The sequence below is a fragment of the Apium graveolens genome, chromosome 2, assembly GCF_009905375.1.
Source record: "Apium graveolens cultivar Ventura chromosome 2, ASM990537v1, whole genome shotgun sequence".
Taxonomy (NCBI): Eukaryota; Viridiplantae; Streptophyta; class Magnoliopsida; order Apiales; family Apiaceae; genus Apium; species Apium graveolens.
Genome location: NC_133648.1, coordinates 140027813 through 140049326, shown reverse-complemented (window position 1 = coordinate 140049326; position 21514 = coordinate 140027813). Strand labels below are relative to the sequence as shown.

The 21514-nt window shown below is 37.4% G+C and overlaps 1 non-coding gene across 1 annotated transcript; it reads right to left on the bottom strand.

Annotated features, from left to right (window-relative positions):
• Nucleotides 1–1650: 1650 nt before the first annotated feature.
• LOC141709294 (small nucleolar RNA R71) lies at nt 1651–1757 on the bottom strand. Its single transcript, XR_012569880.1, has one exon. It is a non-coding gene; the product is annotated as a small nucleolar RNA R71 (small nucleolar RNA).
• Nucleotides 1758–21514: the final 19757 nt, after the last annotated feature.

Genomic DNA, 21514 nt, shown 5'->3' with positions numbered 1-21514 from the left:
GAAGGAGTAAGAAGACCATAGAGCACAATTCAACTAAGGCGAAGAAGATCTAGTTTATTCTTGTGATTGTTTGTTTTAAGTTATAACTTTGGATGCTAGTTTTCAGATTCTTGAACCTTTACTTGTGTTTCGTATTCAGTTTTATTGAGTATAAAGACTACGTTTATTATACCATGTTTTTATCGGAACCCACATTGATGATGAGTTCGATTATGGGCTAATCGTTATCATGGGGTTCTAACGGATTTATTTATGGATTTCTTTAGTTGATTTGTTTCAATGCCTTAGTGTGTGGTGATTATATGATAACCTAGTATTGGTTGTGCTTATTCGTCTTATGAGAGTCGCGAACTTACAAGATAGCGTGTTAATTCTTAATAAAGTGAAAGTGAATTTAAGGGATTAGAACTTGCCATGCTAACATAGGTTCATGTGTTATTGTTATGCATGATTCGTAGGTAATTTTAACCATCTTACTTGCCCTATGTAATCACGATAGATAACTTGTGCATTAAACCGTTTTGTTGTCAAATTCTATAGACATATAGGGTCTCAACATAATTGTTATCTATTCAACTTCTATGTCTTTTGTGGATGTCTGGTAGTATGGTATGCGTACAACGAAAGTTGGCGTTTATCAGTTTCGTGTTATCTGATTAGTGTCATCACCATTACATGCTAAGGTAAGAATGAAAAGGCTATTAAATGAAGTACTTAATGAAGTTAGAATCCCATGTTTGTGTTATATATTATTCAACTCTCTTTACTCTCTTTAGTTAATGTTCTCTAGTATAATTCTCAATAGATAATCGTAGTATAATCAAAACCCAAATTGTTATTCGTCTTAGCATTGAATAATAGCCATATCATTATTGCATAAGTACATAAATCACAAAGTTAATCTAAACCAGTCTCTGTGGGAACGAACTAGAAATAATTCTATACTACTTGTGAATGTGTATACTTGCGTGAATTTTAGCACGTGTTTAGCGACTAACAAATTTTTGGCTCCGCGGCTGAGGACTCGGTGTTAACTTTTAGTTTATGTGTTTGTCATCAGTGATCGTTAAAGTTCATTGAATCGGACATTGTTACTTACTTACTCTTTTCCTTGTCGTGTCTCGGGTACTCTAGCGAGCGTGTATGCATACGCGTTCACGGACTCATAAGAGAACTCTGGATCAAGCTGAGGAAGAAGATGTAGTGATTCAAAAGGAAGTTTTTGAGGATGAAGAGAAAGTAGAAGAAGAAGAGAAAGTCGAGGAACCAGCTTTAGTAGTGATGGGAGATCAAGCAGAAATTCCTAAGGCTTTGATGGACTATTCTCAACTGAAGATCAATGATATTCAGTCGAGCACCATCAGACCAGCCATCTTGGTTAACACAAATGAGATGATACAGAACTCAGTTCAGTTTAGGGGTTCTCCTACAGAAGACCTCAACATGCACATCAGGGATTTCATCGAAATCTGCAACACTTTCAAGTTCAATGGGGTGACTGAAGATGCTATCAAGCTGCAACTCTTCCTATTTTCTCTGAGTGATAAGGCAAAGTGCTGGTTACATTCTCTACCACCAGGGTCTATCACCACATGGGAGGATCTTGCTCAAAAGTTTCTCACTAAATTCTTTCCTATGGCGAAGACTGCTGCAATCAAGAATGCTCTTACTCAGTTTGCACAGCAAACCGGGGAATCTCTGTGTGAGGCTTGGGATCGATATAAGGAGATGCTAAGGAAGTGCTCATACCATGACATGCCTGACTGGATGATTATAAACTGTTTCTACAATGGACTGGGTGCTACTTCTAGACCCATGCTTAATGAAGCATCAGGAGGAGCATTGTGGGCTAAGAGCTACAATGAAGCTTATGAATTGATCGAATAGATGGCTGCTAATGAATACCATAATCCTTCTCAGAGTCTAACTCAGGGTAAAGTAGCGGGAATTTTGGAGTTGGATACAGAAACTGCTATAGCTGCCCCACTTAAGGCTTTGACGATGAAGGTGGACACTTTGGCTAATAATAAGTTAATCAAATCACTAGTATTTATGAGCTTTATGCGAGGGCGCATGAAACTGAGCAGTGTGCTATTTCTAGCGAATCAGCTCAATTTGTGAGCAACTTTCAGAGATCACAACAACAAGCTCCAACCACTTATCATCCAAATAATCTCAATCATCCTAACTTTAGCTGGAGTAATAATCAGAATGTGGTGCAACAATCTTATCAGCCATACACAGCAAAGCAGTATAACCCTCCTAGTTTTCAGCAATCGCAATATGCCCCTAGATAACAACTTCAACTTTAGCAGCTACCGCAAGCTAATGAAAAATCTGAATTAGATGAGTTGAGGCTCATGTACAAGAGCCAAGCTATGTCTATCAAGACCTTGGAGAATCAGATTGGGGAAATTTCTAATGCATTACTGAATCGTCAACCTGGAATGCTTCCGAGCGATACTGAAGTGCCAGGCAAGAAGGAAGCTAAGGAGCATGTTAAGGAAATTACATTGATGTCTGGTAAGGTTGTAAATCCTGAAAAGGCTAAGACTCCAGAAGTTGAAGTTGAGGTTGAAAAGAAGAAGTGCAGAAGGAAGCATAAGTGGAACCAAGGAAGACTACTGTTGAGCACACTCTTCTTGAGGGTAATACAAGGAAGAAACAGATCAATCATCCACCTCCTTTTCCTAAGAGGCTGCAGAAGAAAAAGGTGGATAAGCAGTTTGAGAAATTTCTGGAGGTGTTTAAGATACTTCACATTAACATAGCTTACGCTGAAGCTCTTGAGAAAATGCCTAGTTACGTGAAGTTCATGAAATGTATTCTTTCTAGGAAGGTGAAGCTTGATGACTTAAAGACCGTTGTTCTCACAGAGGAATACAGTGATGTGCTGCAATAGAAGTTGCCTCCGAAGCTTAAAGATCCTGGAAGCTTCACTATTCCATGCATAATTGGAAATGTGTCATTTAACAAGTGTCTATGGGACTTGGGAGCTAGCATCAATCTGATGCCCTTGTCAATCTTCAAAAGGTTGGACTTGCCTTATCCAAAGCCTACTTATATGACATTGCAGTTGGCCGACTATTCTATTACATATCCGCGAGGTATTGTGGAGGATGTCTTGGTCAAGGTGGATAAACTCATCTTCCCTACTGATTTCGTAATTCTTGATTTGGAGGAGGATAAGAAGATTCCCATAATCCTGGGAAGACCTTTCTTGGCTACTGGTCGAACCTTGATAGATGTGCAAAAGGGTGAGCTCACCATGCGAGTGATGGATCACGATATAACTTTTAATGTGTTCAATGCCATGAAATTTCCTACGGAAAATAAGGAGTGCTTAAAAGTGGAGTTGGTTGATTCTGTAGTTACTTCAGAACTTGATCAATTGCTAAGGCCTGATGCCTTAGAGAAGGCCTTGTTGGGGAATTCCAGTAGTAAAGATGATGAAGGGGATGAGCAGTTGCAATTTCTGAATGCTTCTCCCTGGAAGAGGAAGATTATTATGCCTTTTGAATCTATGAGAATGGAGGAGTTGAACAAAGCTCCTAAGCGCCTCAAGCCATCTATTGAGGAAGCTCCTACTCTTGAGCTTAATCTTTTACCTGAAAATTTGAGGTATGTGTTTTTTGGTGATGCTTCTACTCTGCCTATTATTATTGCATCTGACCTTTCAGGTAGCGATGAGGAGAAGCTTTTGAGAATTCTTAGAGAATTCAAACCGGCAATTGGTTTGATTATAGCAGATATCAAGGGAATCAGCCTTTCTTATTGTATGTATAAAATTCTGCTAGAGGAAGGTAACAAGCCTACTGTTGAGTAACAAAGAAGGTTAAACCCTATCATGAAGGAAGTCGTGAAGAAGGAAATTCTTAAGTGGCTGGATGCAGGGATCATCTATCCCATTTCTAACAGTTCTTGGGTGAGTCCGGTTCAGTGTGTACCAAAGAAATGAGGTATCACAGTCATTGCTAACGAGAAGAATGAGCTTATTCCTACACGAACAGTCACGGGGTGGAGAGTTTGCATGGATTATAGGAAGCTGGACAAGGCCACAAGAAAAGATCACTTCCCTCTGCCGTTTATTGATCAGATGCTTGACATATTGGCTGGGCATGAGTACTATTATCTTCTGGATGGCTATTCGGGATATCATCAGATTTGTATCACTCCAGAAGATCAAGAAAAGAATAATTTCACATGTCCTTTAGGTACTTTTTCGTTCTGAAGAGTTTCTTTTGGGTTATGTGGAGCACCAGCCACATTTCAGAGATGCATGATGGCTATCTTCTCTGATATGATTGGTCAGAATGTGCAAGTGTTCATGGATAATTTCTCTGTGTTTGGTGATTCATTTGATGAATGTTTGTAGAATCTAGGCAACATTCTCAAGAGGTGTGTTGAGACCAATTTGGTTCTCAATTGGGAGAAATGTCACTTTATGGTATGACAGGGCATTATTCTTGGGCACAAGGTCTCTAGTAAGGGTCTTGAGATGGACAAAGCTAAAGTGGGGGTCATCAAAAATCTTCCCCCACCAATTTCTGTTAAGGGAGTTTGCAGTTTTCTTGGTCATGCGGGCTTCTATAGGCGGTTCAATAAGGACTTCTCAAAAATTTCTAAACCTTTATGCAATCTTCTGGAAAAGGATGTCCCATTTAAGTTTGATGATGAGTGTGTGGCTGCTTTCGAGTTATTAAAGAAGAGTTTAATCACGGCACATGTCATAACTGCACCTGATTTGAGTGAACCTTTTGAGATGATGTGCGATGCAAGTGACTATACAGTTGGAGCACTTCTTGGGCAGAGAAAGAACAACATACTTCATGTGGTCTACTATGCTAGTAAGACCCTAAATAGTGCTCAACCGAATTATACTAGTATGGAGAACGAACTTTTGGCTATCGTCTATGGTTTTGAGAAATTTTGATCTTATCTGCTTGGGACGAAGGTGACAGTTTTCACTGATCACGCTGCTATTCGATATCTCGTCTTGAAGAACGACTCAAAACCTAGATTGATTTGATAGGTTCTTTTACTCCAGGAATTTGAGTTAGAGATCAAGGACAAAAAAGGGACTGAAAATCAAGTCATTGATCATCTCTCGCGTTTAGAGGATCTAATTGCTACTTCACAAGATAAGACATTAATTAATGAGTTTTTTCCCAATGAGCAGCTGTTTGGAGTGCAAGATGAAAAACCTTGGTTTGCAGACATTGTGAACTACCTTGTGAGTAATATCATGCATCCCGACTTGACATACACTCAAAGGAAGAAGTTTTTGCATGAAGTGAAGTGGTATATATGGGATGAGCCATTTTTTTTGACAAGGAGCTGACCAACTCATCAGGAGATGTATTCCTTACAGCGAAACGGGGGGCATCTTGCGAGATTGCCACTCAATGGCTTATGGATGACATTATGGCAGAGAAAAGATAGGAGCTCGTATTCTTCAAGCAGGTTTCTTTTGGCCGACCTTGTTTAAAGATACTCATCAGTTCGTTTTGAAATGTGATCGATGTCAACATGTGGGTAATATGTCTAGGAGGGATGAGATTCCTCTTAATGTGCTTCTCGAGGTTGAAGTCTTCAATGTTTGGGGAATTGACTTCATAGGGCCATTTGTCTCATCTTGTAACAATCAGTATATCTTGTTGGCGGTTGATTATGTGTTGAAATGGGTTGAAGTTAAGGCTTTTCAAACGAATGATGCGAAAGTAGTGCTTAATTTTCTTCACAAGCATATATTCACAAGATTTGGAACCCCAAGAGTCATAATCAGTGATGAGGGATCGTATTTTTATAATCGCAAGTTCACTGCTATGATGCAAAGGTATAATGTGAATCATCGCATTGTTACGGCTTATCATCCTCAAATGAATGGTCAAGCTGAGGTATCTAATAGAGAGATCAAGCGCATTTTAGAGAAGGTTGTGTATCCATCAAGGAAAGATTGGTCTTTGAAGCTTGATGAAGTTGTTTGCGCGTACAAGACAGCATACAAGACTCTATTGGGAATGTCGCCATTTCATTTGGTTTATGGTAAGGGGTGTCATTTGCCGGTGGAGCTAGAGCATAAAGTGTATTACGCTTTGAAGAAGTTGAATCTTTACTTGGATGCAGCTAGAAAGAAGAGGATGTTTCAATTGAATGGCCTCGACAAGTTTCGACGTCAAGCGTATGAAAGCAACAAAATGTATAAGGAGAAAGTCAAGAGGTGGCACGATAGGGGTCTAGTGCTTAAATCATTTATGCCGGGGCAACAAGTTCTCTTGTTCAACTCATGTCTCCGTTTTTTTCCTGGAATGTTGAAGTCAAGGTGGTCAGGGCCGTTTGTTGTCAAAACTGTGTTTCCACATAGAGCGGTGGAGATTTTTGAGAATGATCCGGAACAAGCATTTAAGGTAAATGGTCAGAGGTTGAAGCATTACTATGGTGACACGGCAAATCGCGAGGTGGTTAGTACCGTTTTATTGACCGTTTGATCTCGCATTTCTACATCAAGCTAACGACGTAAAAACAAGCGCTTCTTGGGAGGCAACCCAAGTTTGTTGTACATTAGTAGGTAGAGGAAGCAAGAAGAAAGAAGAAAAACACAAAAAAATCAGAAAAATAGAAAATTTCAGGGCCAACTTCAGAAGCTGAGCGCGCCCGTGCTGATCTACGGCGCGGTCGCGCTGGAATTCCAGAAACCAACCGCACCCGTGCTAATCTAGCGCGCGGCCGTGCCGATTTGGCATAAGGTGAGCGTGCCCGCGCTGGTCTAGCTTGCGGCTGCGCTGGGGTCCTGATTCAGAAAAAAAACAGCAATTTGTGAAGAGAAAATCGGGGTTTTTAATAGAAAATCAATTTCCACTCGATTTTTACTATTCAACCTCCCAAATTTCCCTCTCCATATCAAACCCATTAGTCCCACTATTCCCATAATCAATTCCCACTTCTATTCCATATCTAATTCTCTTCTCACCTCCTATACATACATACACGCATACACAAACTTCTTCACCACTTCTCGAATTCTCAAACACAATTCTCTCTCAAACACTTATCTTTTATTCTCTCTTATTCAATCCCAATGGAACCCAAAAGACAAAGAACTCAAGTAAGCAGCAGCACCACCGATTCTTCGAGTGTAGGTGGTCTGAGGCCGAGGTTTTTGACTCCCGAGGCTGAAACAGAGTATACGAGGCTTCTCTCGAAGCCTATAGCAAATGAGCGAGGTTTTCTGCCATCAGGATAAGATGGTAAGTTGTTGGAGATGATCTTGGAGATGGGCTGGGTTGCTTTTTGCGAGGCACCCACTGCTGTGACCATGAGTGTTGTTCGTGTGTTCTATGTTAATGCAAAGGTGGAGAAGAACGGTTTCACTATTGTTAGGGGGATGACGGTGGAGTACAGTGCGGATGTGATAAGAAGGATGATTGAGCAGCCCGCGAGAAAGCCCGGTCAGGACACCTGGAACGATAAGACTCCGGAGGATTTTGATTTAGATTTGACAGTTGCTACTTTGTGTGTGCCGGAGACTCATTGGAACTTCAAGAGGGGCACGAATGATTATTCCACGTTCCCTGCTTCGTGCATGAACAGGTTTGCACATGCTTGGAATTCATTTATCTGTGCTAACATCATGCCATCATCTCATGTGCATGAGAATATTGTGGAGCATGCTCTTCTGTTATGGGGTATTCTTCAGGGAGACTATGTGGATTTGGGGATGGTTATTTACCAGGGTATTTTGAGGTTCTTGCGAGGAGGTACTACAGGTTCTATACCCTATGCGTCCAATGTGACGAAGCTGTGTGTGGCAGTTAATATTCATTGGCCCGCACATAAGCAGTTGTAGCTTCCCAGTGCTCCTATCGACAGTTCGACGTTGTTAAACATGACAGAGTGGTATGATGGGAAGCCCGATCCTAAGGGGCTTGGCTATTCTTATGACCATCTACCAGGTGGAAGGCTAGTGGATCAGACTTATGCTAATGGGACTTCGCAGGCTTGTCAATCAGCATGGAGAGCTTAGTTGGGAGAGGAGGCTGGTCCTTCGGGATCGCAGCAGCAGCAGGAGGGGGAAGCAGGGGCAGATGTTGGAGCTGGTTTGAGCACGACACAATATAGGCGTTTAGCGAGGAGGATGGATGTGATGCATGACATCCATAGTCTGTTTATACATGATCTCACCGAGGCACTTGGGACTGCATTCAGAGCCACCGTTGTTGACATCCAGTGGCCAGTATTTGGTGAGGACCCCTTGTATCCACCTCCAGACACGCTTGACACTCTACCCGTTGAGGGTGATGATCCCGATTCCGAGTAGGTATGCCGAATTCCTTACTATTACCTTCACTGAGGACATTGAATATTTTAAGTTTGGGGGTAGTAGTTGAAAGAATATGTTTTGTGTGAGTCGCATATAGTTTGCATATTCATGATAGTTTAGTGCATATAGTTGCATATTTTGCCCATGTAGTTTATTATTATTATAATTGTAGTTTTTATGATAGTTTCTTCATATAGTTCATGCATTTGCATTATAACATGATCCCTTAGATGATTTTTCCGATTGACTTGTGATATGGATGCTAGTGTAGTGATGTCGTATTTAGTGATGTTAAGTCTTGTTGAACTGATTTGCATGCTAGAGACAATTGTATTTCACTAAGTCTTATAGGTTGCTTGAGTGTTAGATCATGGTCATGGTTTGTTTATTTGTTGAGGTTTAATCGCTTATTTATATTTAGAATTTTGGATATTCTCTTAATGATAAAATAACATGGATGTTTAAAAATTGGAAAAAATTGGATTTCATTGCTAGTTGTTGTGGCTAGGTGTCAATTGGTTAGTAGCTGGCTCATATTTATATGAGTAGTCTAGGGTTGAACGAGATGGAGCGAAACGCACTCGTTCAGAAATTTGTGTAAAAAAAGTGTTATGAATAATTAATCAAGAGTGGGCTCTTTAGTACTCAAGTTATTAAGTTCTTAGGGGACTTTGTGCCTAGTGACCTAAGGCTTTTATTGTCTGGGATCCGCTAACCTAACGCTCGCTACATGGGTACTATTGTATAAGTCTTTTGTGGACCTCACTCATTGCACAGTCAAATAAGTATACTTGTTTTGTTTATGTGTTGTGAATAAAAGCATGAATCCATATAAAACTCCATTATAAGAATTGAAGTGTTATAAGTTATTTTGATTCTAGCTTTTATTTTATTTATAAACTTGTGATTGCTTTGATGAGTAGTGAGTCATGATTATTGATCTAATTGCGATAGTCTATTTGTAAGCAGTTGCACACATGCACGTCTCTGATTTGTAGGTTGATTTGTAAGGTTGATTGATCTTTATGCGAATAACTGCAGTTGTTAAGATGTTGCTTATTGATTGGTTTAATTATTCTGTTGGGGATCGTTGCATTTATTTAGTTGCATTCATGTTTATTTCTTGTTCTTTGAGTCTGTTTATGCTTGAGGACAAGCATCGATTCAAGTTTGGGGGTATATTGAGTGGTATTTATGACACTTTATTATGCTCCGTAAAAATTTGAATTGGTGTATTGGTACTCAAGGTGTTGGTGTTTTTACATGTTTTTGTAGTGTTTTTGCATTGCAGGCATTTTCCAGGTAATCAGGTAAATTAGCATGGTTGTAGTGCTAATTGGGTGTTTGGATGGTGTTGGAATAAAGGCTTGTGAAAAGATCGGCTCAAATCAGCAAGGAGAAGAAAAGAAATCAGAATTTTATTCAGGAGGACGGCGCGCCCGTGCTGAAGTAGCCCGCGCCCGCGCTCAATGAGCAGAAACTTAGCGCGCCCGCGCGGGTCAAACGCGCACCCGCGCAAGGTCGGGGTAGCAGAATTCTGTTTCTATTGGGATTTTGAGAGTTTGAAGCCCTTGTCAATTTTACAGCATATATATACGTAAATAAAGACGTGTTTCATAAGAGAGAGACGTACAAAAGCTAAAGAGAAGGAGTAAGAAGACCATAGAGCACAATTCAACCAAGGCGAAGAAGATCTAGTTTATTCTTGTGATTCTTTGTTTTAAGTTGTAAATTTGGATGCTAGTTTTCTTATTCTTGAACCTTTACTTTTGTTTCGTATTCGGTTTTATTAAGTATAAAGACTACGTTTATTATACCATTCTTTCATCGGAACCCACGTTGATAATGAGTTCGATAATGGGCTAATCGTTATCGTGGGGGTTCTAGAGGATTTATTTATGGATTTCTTTAGTTGATTTGTTTCGATGCCTTAGTGTGTGGTGATTGTATGATAACCTAGTCTTGGTTTTGCTTATTCGTCTTATGAGCGTCGCAAACTTATAATATAGCGTGTTAATTCTTAATAAAGCAAAAGTGAATTTAAGGGTTTAGAACTTGCCATGCTAGCATAGGTTCATGTGTTATTGTTATGCATGATTCGTAGGTAATTTTAACCATCTTACTTGCCCTATGTAATCACGATAGATAACTTGTGCATTAAACTGTTATGTTGTCAAATTCTATGGACATATAGGGTATCAACATAATTGGTGTCTATTCAACTTCTATCTCTGTTGTGGATGTCTGGTAGTATGGCCTGCGTACAACGAAAGTTGGCGTTTATCAGTTTCGTGTTATCCGATTAGTGTCATCGCCATTACATACTAAGGTAAGAACGAAAAGGCTATTGAATGAAGTACTTAATGAAGTTAGAATCCCATGTTTGTGTTTTATATTATTCAACTCTCTTTAGTTAATATTCTCTAGTATAATTCTCAATTGTTAATCGTAGTATAATCCAAACCCAAATTGTTATTCGTCTTAGCATTGAATAATAGCCATATCATTGTTGCATAAGTACATAAATCACAAAGTTAATCTAAACTAGTCTATGTGGGAACGAACTAGAAATAATTCTATACTACTTGCGAACGCATATACTTGCGTGAATATTAACGTGTGTTTAGCGACTAACAGATTCAAGTGTCTCATTTTAGGAAGAAGAAATTTTAGATAGAATATTTTGAATTTCTGTATTGAGTGTTTGAAGCTCCCCTGAATAGATGAGGGAGCTTCAAGGGATGTGCTCTCCTTGTGTGTGCCATCCTTATTTCTCCTTCCATATACTTGAACTGCTTCAAGTGTTTGTGCAGACTCTTTACAGGGTGCACTTGGGACAGTGCTATTTTCAATAGAGACACCATATTGAGAGGATGCCCCTAGAGTCTGTTCTTGTCTCTATTTTACAACTACATCTTGTTGGAAGGATGCAGAGGTGGCTTGAGTGTTCAGCTCTAAGTTTTTAGCCTTCTTTATCTTTTTGACCAAGGGTGACTTAGTTTCTGTATTTACCTCACCACTCTCATTTATAATTAGTAAAGGTGCCCGTTTTTTCTTCTTTTTACTCACTTCACCCTTTTGAGAGGATGTAGTGGTTAGCTTTCTAGCAGCTACTAGTATAGAAGAAGTAGTCTCAGCATTGGAAGGTCCCTGTTGGTGTTCCTGTGTTTGTACTTCCACAGGTTCAGGGACCATTGTTGTACTAGATTGACTTACACTAGTCCACATTCAGGCATAGGATAGGGATAAGTCCTAAATTTCTCCAACTTGAATAGAGTTAATTTAAGACCCACCTGCACCTTATTCTTTGTAAATAGTTATCCAACTAGAATTTTGGACACTTGATTACAACTGCCTATTGATGATCTATTTACACCATCTATCATATGTATGTCATTTACTTTATAGTTTAAAGCAGACATAATGAATCTAGGAAGAAATATTTCCTTACCTCTTGATGCTAATGGCATTGTTAGCTTGATACTCAATTCCTCCAAGATGTAGTGTCATACATTGATCTGTTTGTCCTGAACCACTGAGTAGACCAGCTTCTGGACTACACTTGAAATGTTGTCAAATCCTGACTGCAGGTGAAAGCTCATATTACTGAATTAAAGAGAAAAGACCATTCCCTCCTCAGGTTCTTCTTGTTCATTCTTGCCAGATTAATCTTTTCAGAATAATTGATGAAGTCCATGAATTCATAAAGTTCATCCTGAGTTGGAACCTCCACCAGTTTGTCAGTAGGTATGCCTAATGGCATGTTGACATCATTCTCAGAAATCTCCACCTGTTGGCCCTTGATTGTACAATTTATCACAATTGTTGTAGCTTGATTCTCATGCACCACTGTTCTTGTCACTACTTAGAGTACAGGATTAGCAGTAAAAGCCCCCACAAAATATGTTTTAGATAGAAACTTCACAAAGCTTTTGAAAGCTTCAGAAGCTTGATTTGCATCCAGAATTGCAAGAAATTTGGTTTCTTTTGCGATAAAGGGTACAATAGTGTTTGAGGCTATTGAGAAGAGTATGAAGTTTAGTGGGTAAGAAAAATTTAAGAGAAAGAGTTCGAAACGAGAGAGAAATCGGTTTAGATTGAAAATTCTAGGTCACTTAGAGTTCTCGAAGGCGCAAGTATGTGTATGTCGAGATGTCTGAGTATTTATAGTAAAAGTAAATGACTTATCGAGAACTCAAAAATAAACATTTGGAATTTGCTTATCGAGAAGTCATTTTGAAAAGAGAATTACCTATCGAGAAGTCATTTTAATTTACTCTTTTAGAGGACTAAAACTGACTTGTCGAGATGTCAAATAAATACTCAGTTTGTCCTAAAAGGACTGATTTGTTTCTAATTTTTATTTGAATAAATCAAAATAAAATTAGAGTACTTTTGTCCAAAGTATTTTACCAAGATAATTTATTAAATTAAATTATCTCAATTCTGAGTTATTTATAAGTCTAACAATATACTTGTAGAGAACTCTGTGAGTTAACACTTATAGAGAACTCTACAATGACTTATCGATACGTCATAATAAAGCTTATCTAGAAGTCCCTCGAGAAGTTAGATACTTGACTTGTCAAGAACTCACTCGAGAAGTCTTAAAATGACTTGTCGATAAGTCAATTAGACTTATCGAGAACTCAGTTCTCTGTATACTTTTGATCAATTTAATTATGTCTTTCTAATTTTACATATTGAAAATACAAATCAACATTTAGACAATTTTCTTAGAATTGAAAAATTCCAAGCTAAATGAAAATAAAATGAAAAATAAATATGCAGAGAAATCTGAAATATTTATAGTTCATATTTCAGTTAATTTCCAATTAATCAAATGAATTTCGATTTATTAGAAATTAATCTGCTGCAAAACACTGGCTGAATTCTTGCCTTAGGATGAATAATTTAACATTCCAATTTCACCTACAAGTCTAGTGAAAGTTGCTTCATCCAAAGGTTAAGTAAAAATGTCAGCTATGATAAAATGGTACCTTACATCAATGTGCTTTTTTCTAGAATGCTTAACTGGATTAGGCACAATAGATATAGAACTAGTATTGTCACACATAATTGGAATTTTATATAACACTAGGCCATAATCCATTAACTGATTTCTATTCCAAAGCACTTGAGCACAACAACTTCCAGCAGCTATGTATTCAGCCTCAGCTGTGGAAGTTGACACAAACTGTTGTTTCTTACTATACCAGGATACCAGTCTTTGTCCAAGAAACTGACAGCTTCCACTTGTACTCTTTCTGTCAACCCTGCATCTAGCAAAATCTGCATTTATGTATCCAACAGCTTCAAAACTAGTTCCTTTAGGATGACATAATCCCAAGTTTGGAGTCCCCTTCAAGTATCTGAAAATCCTCTTTATAGCCATCAAATGTGATTCTTTTGGATTGGATTGAAATCTTGCACAGACATGTTGCAAACAAGATGTCTGGTCTACTTGCAGTTAACTATAACAAAGATTAAATCATTCCTCTATATCTTTAGATATCTACACTTTTCCGTTTTTATCTTCATCCAACTTTGTAGCTGTAGACATAGGTGTAGATGCAGGTGAACAATCAACCATACCAAACTTTTTCAATAAATCTTTGACATACTTAGTTTGGATGATGAAGATTCCATCACTTCTTTGACTGACTTGAAGTCCAAGAAAGTAACTTAATTCCCCCATCATACTCATTTCATATTCACTCTGCATAAGCTTAGAGAACCTTTGGCAAAGCTTTTCATTTGTAGAACCAAAGATAATATCATTCACTGTAATAACCCCAATTTTTGGAAAATTTTGAAACACGGATGAATAGTAACTTTTGCTGATGATGATGATTAAGGAAAATTATCAGTCCACGCTATATAGAAGTACTGTTATGGAAATTCTAAGATCGTATTAGTACTCCATAAAGTAAATAAGTGTATGTAAAGATCGTTAGAATCCAAATCCGAGCACTTTGATTTTTTCCCGAAAATCCACCAGATACCGAAAGAATTGAGTATAAGGTGATCTAAGATCGTATTAGTACTCCATAAAGTAAATAAGTGTATGTAAAGATCGTCAGAATCCAAATCCGAACACTTTGATTTTTTCCCGAAAATCCACCAGATACCGAAAGAATTGAGTATAAGGTGACAGGATAAAAAGGATTTAAATTCAAGGATTTTAAGAGGGGATCATAAAAAGGAATATAAAATATTGAGAAAGGTTTAGGGGAACCCAAGTAATAAGATCCCGGATATGATCCCTCAAACGACGAACGAGAACGAAAGTTAAGCGAACCGTAAAACAAATAAGAGACCAAGAGACAAGCTTGTACAAGAAGCCAAGGATTGTGACATCATCAAACCACAAGGAAGAGACATATGGCAATTGGATGACATAAGAATGATGACCTAAGCATGACAAAAAGAAGTGTGTTGTTGGTTGATTGTGAGCCATTCATTTTTTACCATGGTAAATCCTCAAAATTAGCCAAGTCATAAACAAAGAAACAAAATAAAAAAATCATAACAAAAACTTGACTTTTCATTTTAAAGAAGCAAGCTCTCGGCCAAAACCAGAGCATCAACTTCAAACTACCATATCTCCTCCAATACTCACTCAAATAGTATGTTCTGTAGCTCTTTTGAAAGGTATTGAGATGGCCTACAAATCTTGTTCACAAGTATCATCCAAATAAGCATGGTAAGACCCTAGTTTTGACAGTTCTTTCAATCTGACTTTTAGAAACTACAAAACCTAACTTTGTGTTCTTGATTTCTTTAGAAAGATCAAGCTTGTAGGAGGTTAGATTAAGGCTCCCTAAGGCTTCCTAGCAACTTAACACCTACCAAGGAAGGTATCAACTTCAAACCCTAGCTTTGATTTTATGATTCCATTAAGTTTTATTGAAGCATTGTTAGTATTAAGGCTTGATCTTTGATTATAAGTAGTTTTGGTGGATTTGTATTGGTTTTGAATATTGGGTCTTTGATTGGTTGGATAAATTGGTAAAACTTGGAGTTGGGGACTGATTTTTTAGTATGATGGTTGAATATTGTTGTATTGGTGGTTGTGAGTGAATTGATGATAATTTAGAGTGTTAATTAAATTGGAAATCGGGTAAACATAAATGTCATAATGCCAAATTTTCCTTAACTGTTCTGTTCTTAACTTTAGGACCCGTGAACTCACTGAAAGATTCTAACCTTTGCCATGTTTAGATAGTTCATGTTACGAGCTTCGTTTTGATATGTGTTTCGCTTGAATCCGATGTACGGTTTAGGAGAAACGACCGTTTTAAGTAACGGCATTTCGCGAACGAACCATTATCCTTCGCCTTTCTTTAAAACCTTGGTTAAGGCCCTTAAATGACTAATTGGAGTATGAAACAATTATGTAAAGTGGGTTAGGTAGTGAAAGGAATATGTACTAAGTCCAATCATGTATTAGGATTTAGGAATAACTTTTGTGTAATCTGTTTTGATTTCATTGATATTAATAAAAGACTTGTTTTGTTTTTATTACGGGCTCTATCTATTTAAGTGTTTAAATAAGATATACAATAGTTTAGAGTAAAGTTTTTTATGGATTATGATGAGATCATAATAGTGAGACCTAAAAAGATGATAACTCTAAACTTAAATAGTTCCTGGTCATAGGATTACTAACTGGTAATTAATAATCCGCAAAGATCGGTACATACTATGCTTGCTTCATTATGAAGGATGTCTGTTCTCATAGACATTTGTGTGGTGACACTATAGCTAGTATGTAGGTGCTTATTATGGAATAAGTTCACTGAACATGACTCGCCCAGCTGAACAACTGATGGAGTTCACTCACGTGTCAGCAGTTGTTCACATAGTGATAGTTGTACAAGTATCCTTAGACTTGAGGTCATCATAGTCATCTTGTGTACACTGAACTATGCTTTAGTTTAGTTCTTAGTCTCCAGGGACAATTATTAGGGCTCTTCTGGGTATAGCAATTTGTACACGAAGATAATGTATGATCAATAAAGGATCTACCCCTTCCAGTGAAGGAAGCGAATGTTCAAGGCTGATCTACTTATGCTAGTTCAGGAATCTCTGGCCAGAGTGAATGAAATTGGAAAGGAGTTTCGAATTTGCATAGAACTACGCATAGTAAATGGTAAGCAAAGTGATTGAATTAGATAGGCTTGACACAAGATCCATGCCTTGTATTTAATCGGGACATTGTAGGGTAGAAGGAGTTATTGTACGGTAACTATTCACTGACAGGTTCTTGGTATTCTAAGCAGTGAATTCATATTATCCGGATAGTCGCGATATGTTGAGAAGCATCACTCACGATGTAGAATAAATGTGATTAATTAATTAATCATATTTAATAAATTAGAGAATTTATATAAATAATGATAAAATAGTTTTATTATTATTTATTTCTACTACCGGCTTAATATTGAACCTACAGGGTCACACCATAAAAAGAGAATGATTTAATGGTGGAGGAATTAATTAATAATGGCTAATAATTATTTATTTATGAAATAAATAATTAATTGGAAAATTTAATAATTGATTAAATTAGATTTAATTGATTATAAATTAATTAAGAAAAGTTCTTAATATTATTAATTAAGGATTTAATTTTTGTAAATTAAATCAAGAGAGAGAATTATTTCTAAAGTGTTTAGAAAAAGGATTAATGATTAAAAGGTGTTTTAATTATTAATGAGAATAATAATTGGGATAATAATAATATTATTTATGGGAAAATTTCAGCTGAAAATTTTGCCTATAAATACACTATTATAGACCCTATTTTATTCTAACCCACATCGAAACCCGAAAACCCAAAAAGTTTGGAAAACCCAATTCTCTCCACCTCCTTCCTCCTCCTTAACATCGTTTTCTTGGTGGATACCGGTGGAGTGCTTCACACTTGAGGAGCAACTGCTAAGGATCTCTGATCGTTGTCTCCGAATTATTTTAAAAGGTTAGATTCGATCCCTCGAATTTTTATTCACGATTTATATGCTTTTATTTGGATTTTATATGTGTAAAAGTGTTTTGCCATGACCCCGCTGCGTTAAAAATCCAACAATGGTATCAGAGCATCGGTTGTATGCATATAGATCTGTGGTAAAAATTTCAGAATTTTATGTGCTTGTATGAATTAATTATGATTTTTACAAGTTATATCATTGATTAATTTTGTCTGATGAGAAATCGTTTCTCAGAATAATTTTGAATGTTGATATGGGTTCTACAAGTGTTGTAGATCGTCTGGGTATTTTTTTCATAATTTTATGATGTATAGATTTTTTATTATGAATTTTTGAAGTTCTTGTAATTAAATTTATAATTAAATAAGTAAATATATGTATATATAGTATATATATATGTTTGTATATATCTGTACTATCTGCCTATGCTGTTGTTGTTTCGTGTTGCACGGTTAAAGAGAAGACAGACATGGCAGAAAAGGACAGGCACGGAATTCGAGGAAGCTGTTAACGGCTGCTGAAACAAAAAAAAAAATTATAGGGGTGTAACGCATTCCGGGAATGCGTTACACACCTGTGGCGCATTCACGGAATGCGTTACACCCTTTAATGGCTTAAAAGGGGTGTAACGCATCACCGGAATGCGTTACAGCCCGACTGTCCATATTAAAATTGATTTTCTAGGAGTTTCGTAACTCCGTTTTGGGCGTGCAATATACCGTTGGATTCGTTTTTCCGAGGCGGATCTAATGGAGTGATCAATTTTAGTTTATATAAAAGTTTTGAACTGTTTATAATTCTATGAAGTGTTTTAAATATGTTTTTGACTGTTTTAATTGCTTTTAAATGCTTCATGTGATACATAGAGATGTATAATGCTTAGACTAATGTGCTAGATGATGTAACATGCCTACCTTGATGTTTATTCATGTTTATATATGTGATATATGCTTAGTTTATCATGCGATGATAGATTTAGGTGAACTTGAATGAACATAAGGCGTTTGTTAGACAACCTAGTATAGTGAAATTGTTTCATAACCTTAATAACAATATTATGAATACAATCATGAGATTCTTGTGTTTGTGAAACACGTAATTGAATATGAATTTTAGATATGAGAGAAAGGATGATTCTATCAACAACAGATTTCTATCTGTAAGAAAGGGTTATTAAGTGACGCCTATTGACAATGCTCCACCCGATCTGGGAATCATCTGATTATTGATTATTGATTTGAAATATTTAATTTAAAAGGAAGAATCTCTTTATAATATGATTATGATTGTAACGTAATATAATCCCTCTAAAATTAAATAATATCAAGTAGTAATTGGCCAATGATACAACGGGCTTGTGTCGGTCATAGCCTTCCAACATGGTAGAAAGTAGTTCTTATTTTTGAATCATTGTCGTTTCTTGCCACAGCCGAGGGCTTTGATTTCGAAATAAGAAATACTTGTCTATTACATAGAGATGTGTACATTGAATAAGAATCTAAAGGTCGTTACGTGCCACAGCCGTGGGCCTTTGGGGACTGATTCAACTGTACGGAATGTTGTGTTAGACTTGACTTAGAATATTGAGTTTGTCGTGCTACAACCGAGACTCAATTATTCAAGAGGCTAAAGTTTGATTAGGGAATAACATGAGATGTAATTGACAAGAGTTGTTTGCCTATTGAACATTGCATGGCGGTTCGTGCTACAGCCGGGGTTGTGTAATGGAATGTAGGATCCCTATTCCCACTAGCATTATGAATGCTTAATTTTTCACGTAGGGGGTTGAATAAATTAAGAAAACTAGTGGGAGCCACTTATGAATAAAGACCTGATTCATATAGTGTTTTGAAATGAAATCGAATATTTGCTAAGTGTTGTTATGTGTTTATCATTTACAGATTTACAATATACATTATGTCTTCTGCACTATCACTCAGGAGCATACTAGATGCTCACAAATTGACTGGTCCTAATTATGCTGACTGGCTTCGAAACTTGAGAATTGTTCTCAGGATTGAGAAGCTGGAATACGTGATTGACTCACCTAAGCCTACTGAACCTGCTAGTGATGCACATAATGATGAACATGTTGTGTATCGTAGGTGGATAGATGATGCAAATGTTGCTCAATACATCATGCTAGCTTCCATGAACATTGAGCTACAGAAGCAACATGAGCATATGGATGCTCACACTATCCTCATGCATCTACAAGAGTTGTATGATATGGCGGGGAGGACAGCTCGATATGAGATATCGAAGGAGCTGTTCGGTTGTAGGATGTCTGAGGGATCATCTGTGAATGACCATGTACTTAAGATGATCAATTTGATTGAACATCTTGGACAAATTGGTTTTGCCATGGATGGGGAGCTGAGCCAAGACTTGGTCTTGCAATCGCTTCCGAGTTCATTCTCGCAGTTTGTTGTGAACTTTCACATGAATAAGTTGGATGTCAGTCTGCCTGAACTCCACAACATGTTGAAGACTGCGGAATCGAATTTTCCCCCTAAGAAGAGTTCTGTTCTTCTAATTGGTGAAGGTTCCAATCCTAAGAAAAGGAAGAGGAACTCTTCCAAGAAGAAGAAAGTAGGTGAGAAAACGCCGGTTCCACCAAAAGCTGAAGACCCCAAGAGCAAAGTTGTTTGCTTTCACTGTAACAAGGTGGGGCACTGGAAGAGGAACTGCAAGGTTTACCTTGCAGAATTGAAGAAGAAGGGTAGTGAGACTACCGCTTCTGATTCAGGTATGTTCATGATAGAAGTGAATATGTCATTTTTACTTGGGTATTCGATACCGCCTGTGGTTCTCATATCTGCAATTTGTTGCAAGGACCAAAGAGAAGTAGGACTCTTGAGGAAGAGGAGGTAATTCTACTGATGGGAAATGGAGCAAGAGTTGCTGCTGAAGATGTAGAATCATTTCATTTACATATGCCTACGGGAAAGACTATTGTTTTAAATAATTGTTATTTTGTTCCCTCGATTGTGAGGAATATTATTCCCATGTTAGACTTGGCTGGATTTTCATTTATTATTGAGAATAATGAATGTTCTATTCTTAGAGATAATATTCTTTATGGACGTGGTACTTTAAATAATGGTCTGAATATATGTGACATAATTTACTTCAGATTGAACAAACTAATAAAAGAAAAGGGATGATGAAAATCTCACTTCATTGTGGCACTGTAGTCTCCATTTAGTAGACATGGAGAGAGGGCTGTAAATTTGCTAGGAATGGTACACACAGATGTATGTGGACCGATGTCTACACAAGCCATGGGTGGATTTTCATACTTCATTACTTTCATAGATGATAGATCTAGATTCGGATATGTGTTTGATGAAACACAAGTCTGAAGCCTTTGAAAAGTTCAAAGAGTATAAGTATGAAGTGGAGAAACAGCCAAACATAGTATTATAATTCTTCGATTAGATCGAGGTGGTGAATACTTGAATGGAGAGTTTCTGGATTATCTCAAAGTAAATGGTATAGTCTCCCAGTGGACTCCTCCAGATTAGTATCTGAAAAGAGATATCGAACTTTGTTAGACATAGTTCGGTCCATGATGAGCTATGCAAATCTTTCAGTATTCCTATGGGGTTATGCATTGGAAACCTCATCATATTTACTGAATAAGGTGCCTTTCAAATCTGTTCCTCAAACTTCATATGAGATATGGAAAGTAAGGAAACCGAGTCTTAAACACGTTAAGATTTGGGGATGTCCAGCTTATGTCAAGTAAGTTGACCAAGATAAGCTGGAATATCGATCCGTAAAATGTAGTTTTGTGGGATATCCTAAAGAGACTTTAGGGTATTAATTTTACACCGATCATCGGGTGTTTGTCTCCAGACATGCTACCTTCTTGGAAAAGGAGTTTATCCTTGAAGGAAACAGTGGGAGCAAAATTGAACTTGATGAAGTTCAAGAAGCACAAACTACTACAGATCGAGTGGAAACACCTGTTCTAACTGAACAACCTTTTATGGAACAGCCCATTCATAGGTCAGGGAGAGTGTCTCGCCAACCTGAGAGGTAATATGGCCTTGTCATTGAGAATGACAATGAGTTGTCGATCATTGATGATGACGACCCTGTGACCTATAATGAGGCTAAGAGTAGTGTTGACTCAGAGAAATGGCATAGTGCCATGAAATCCAGAATGGAATCTATGTATACGGTATACAAAAGA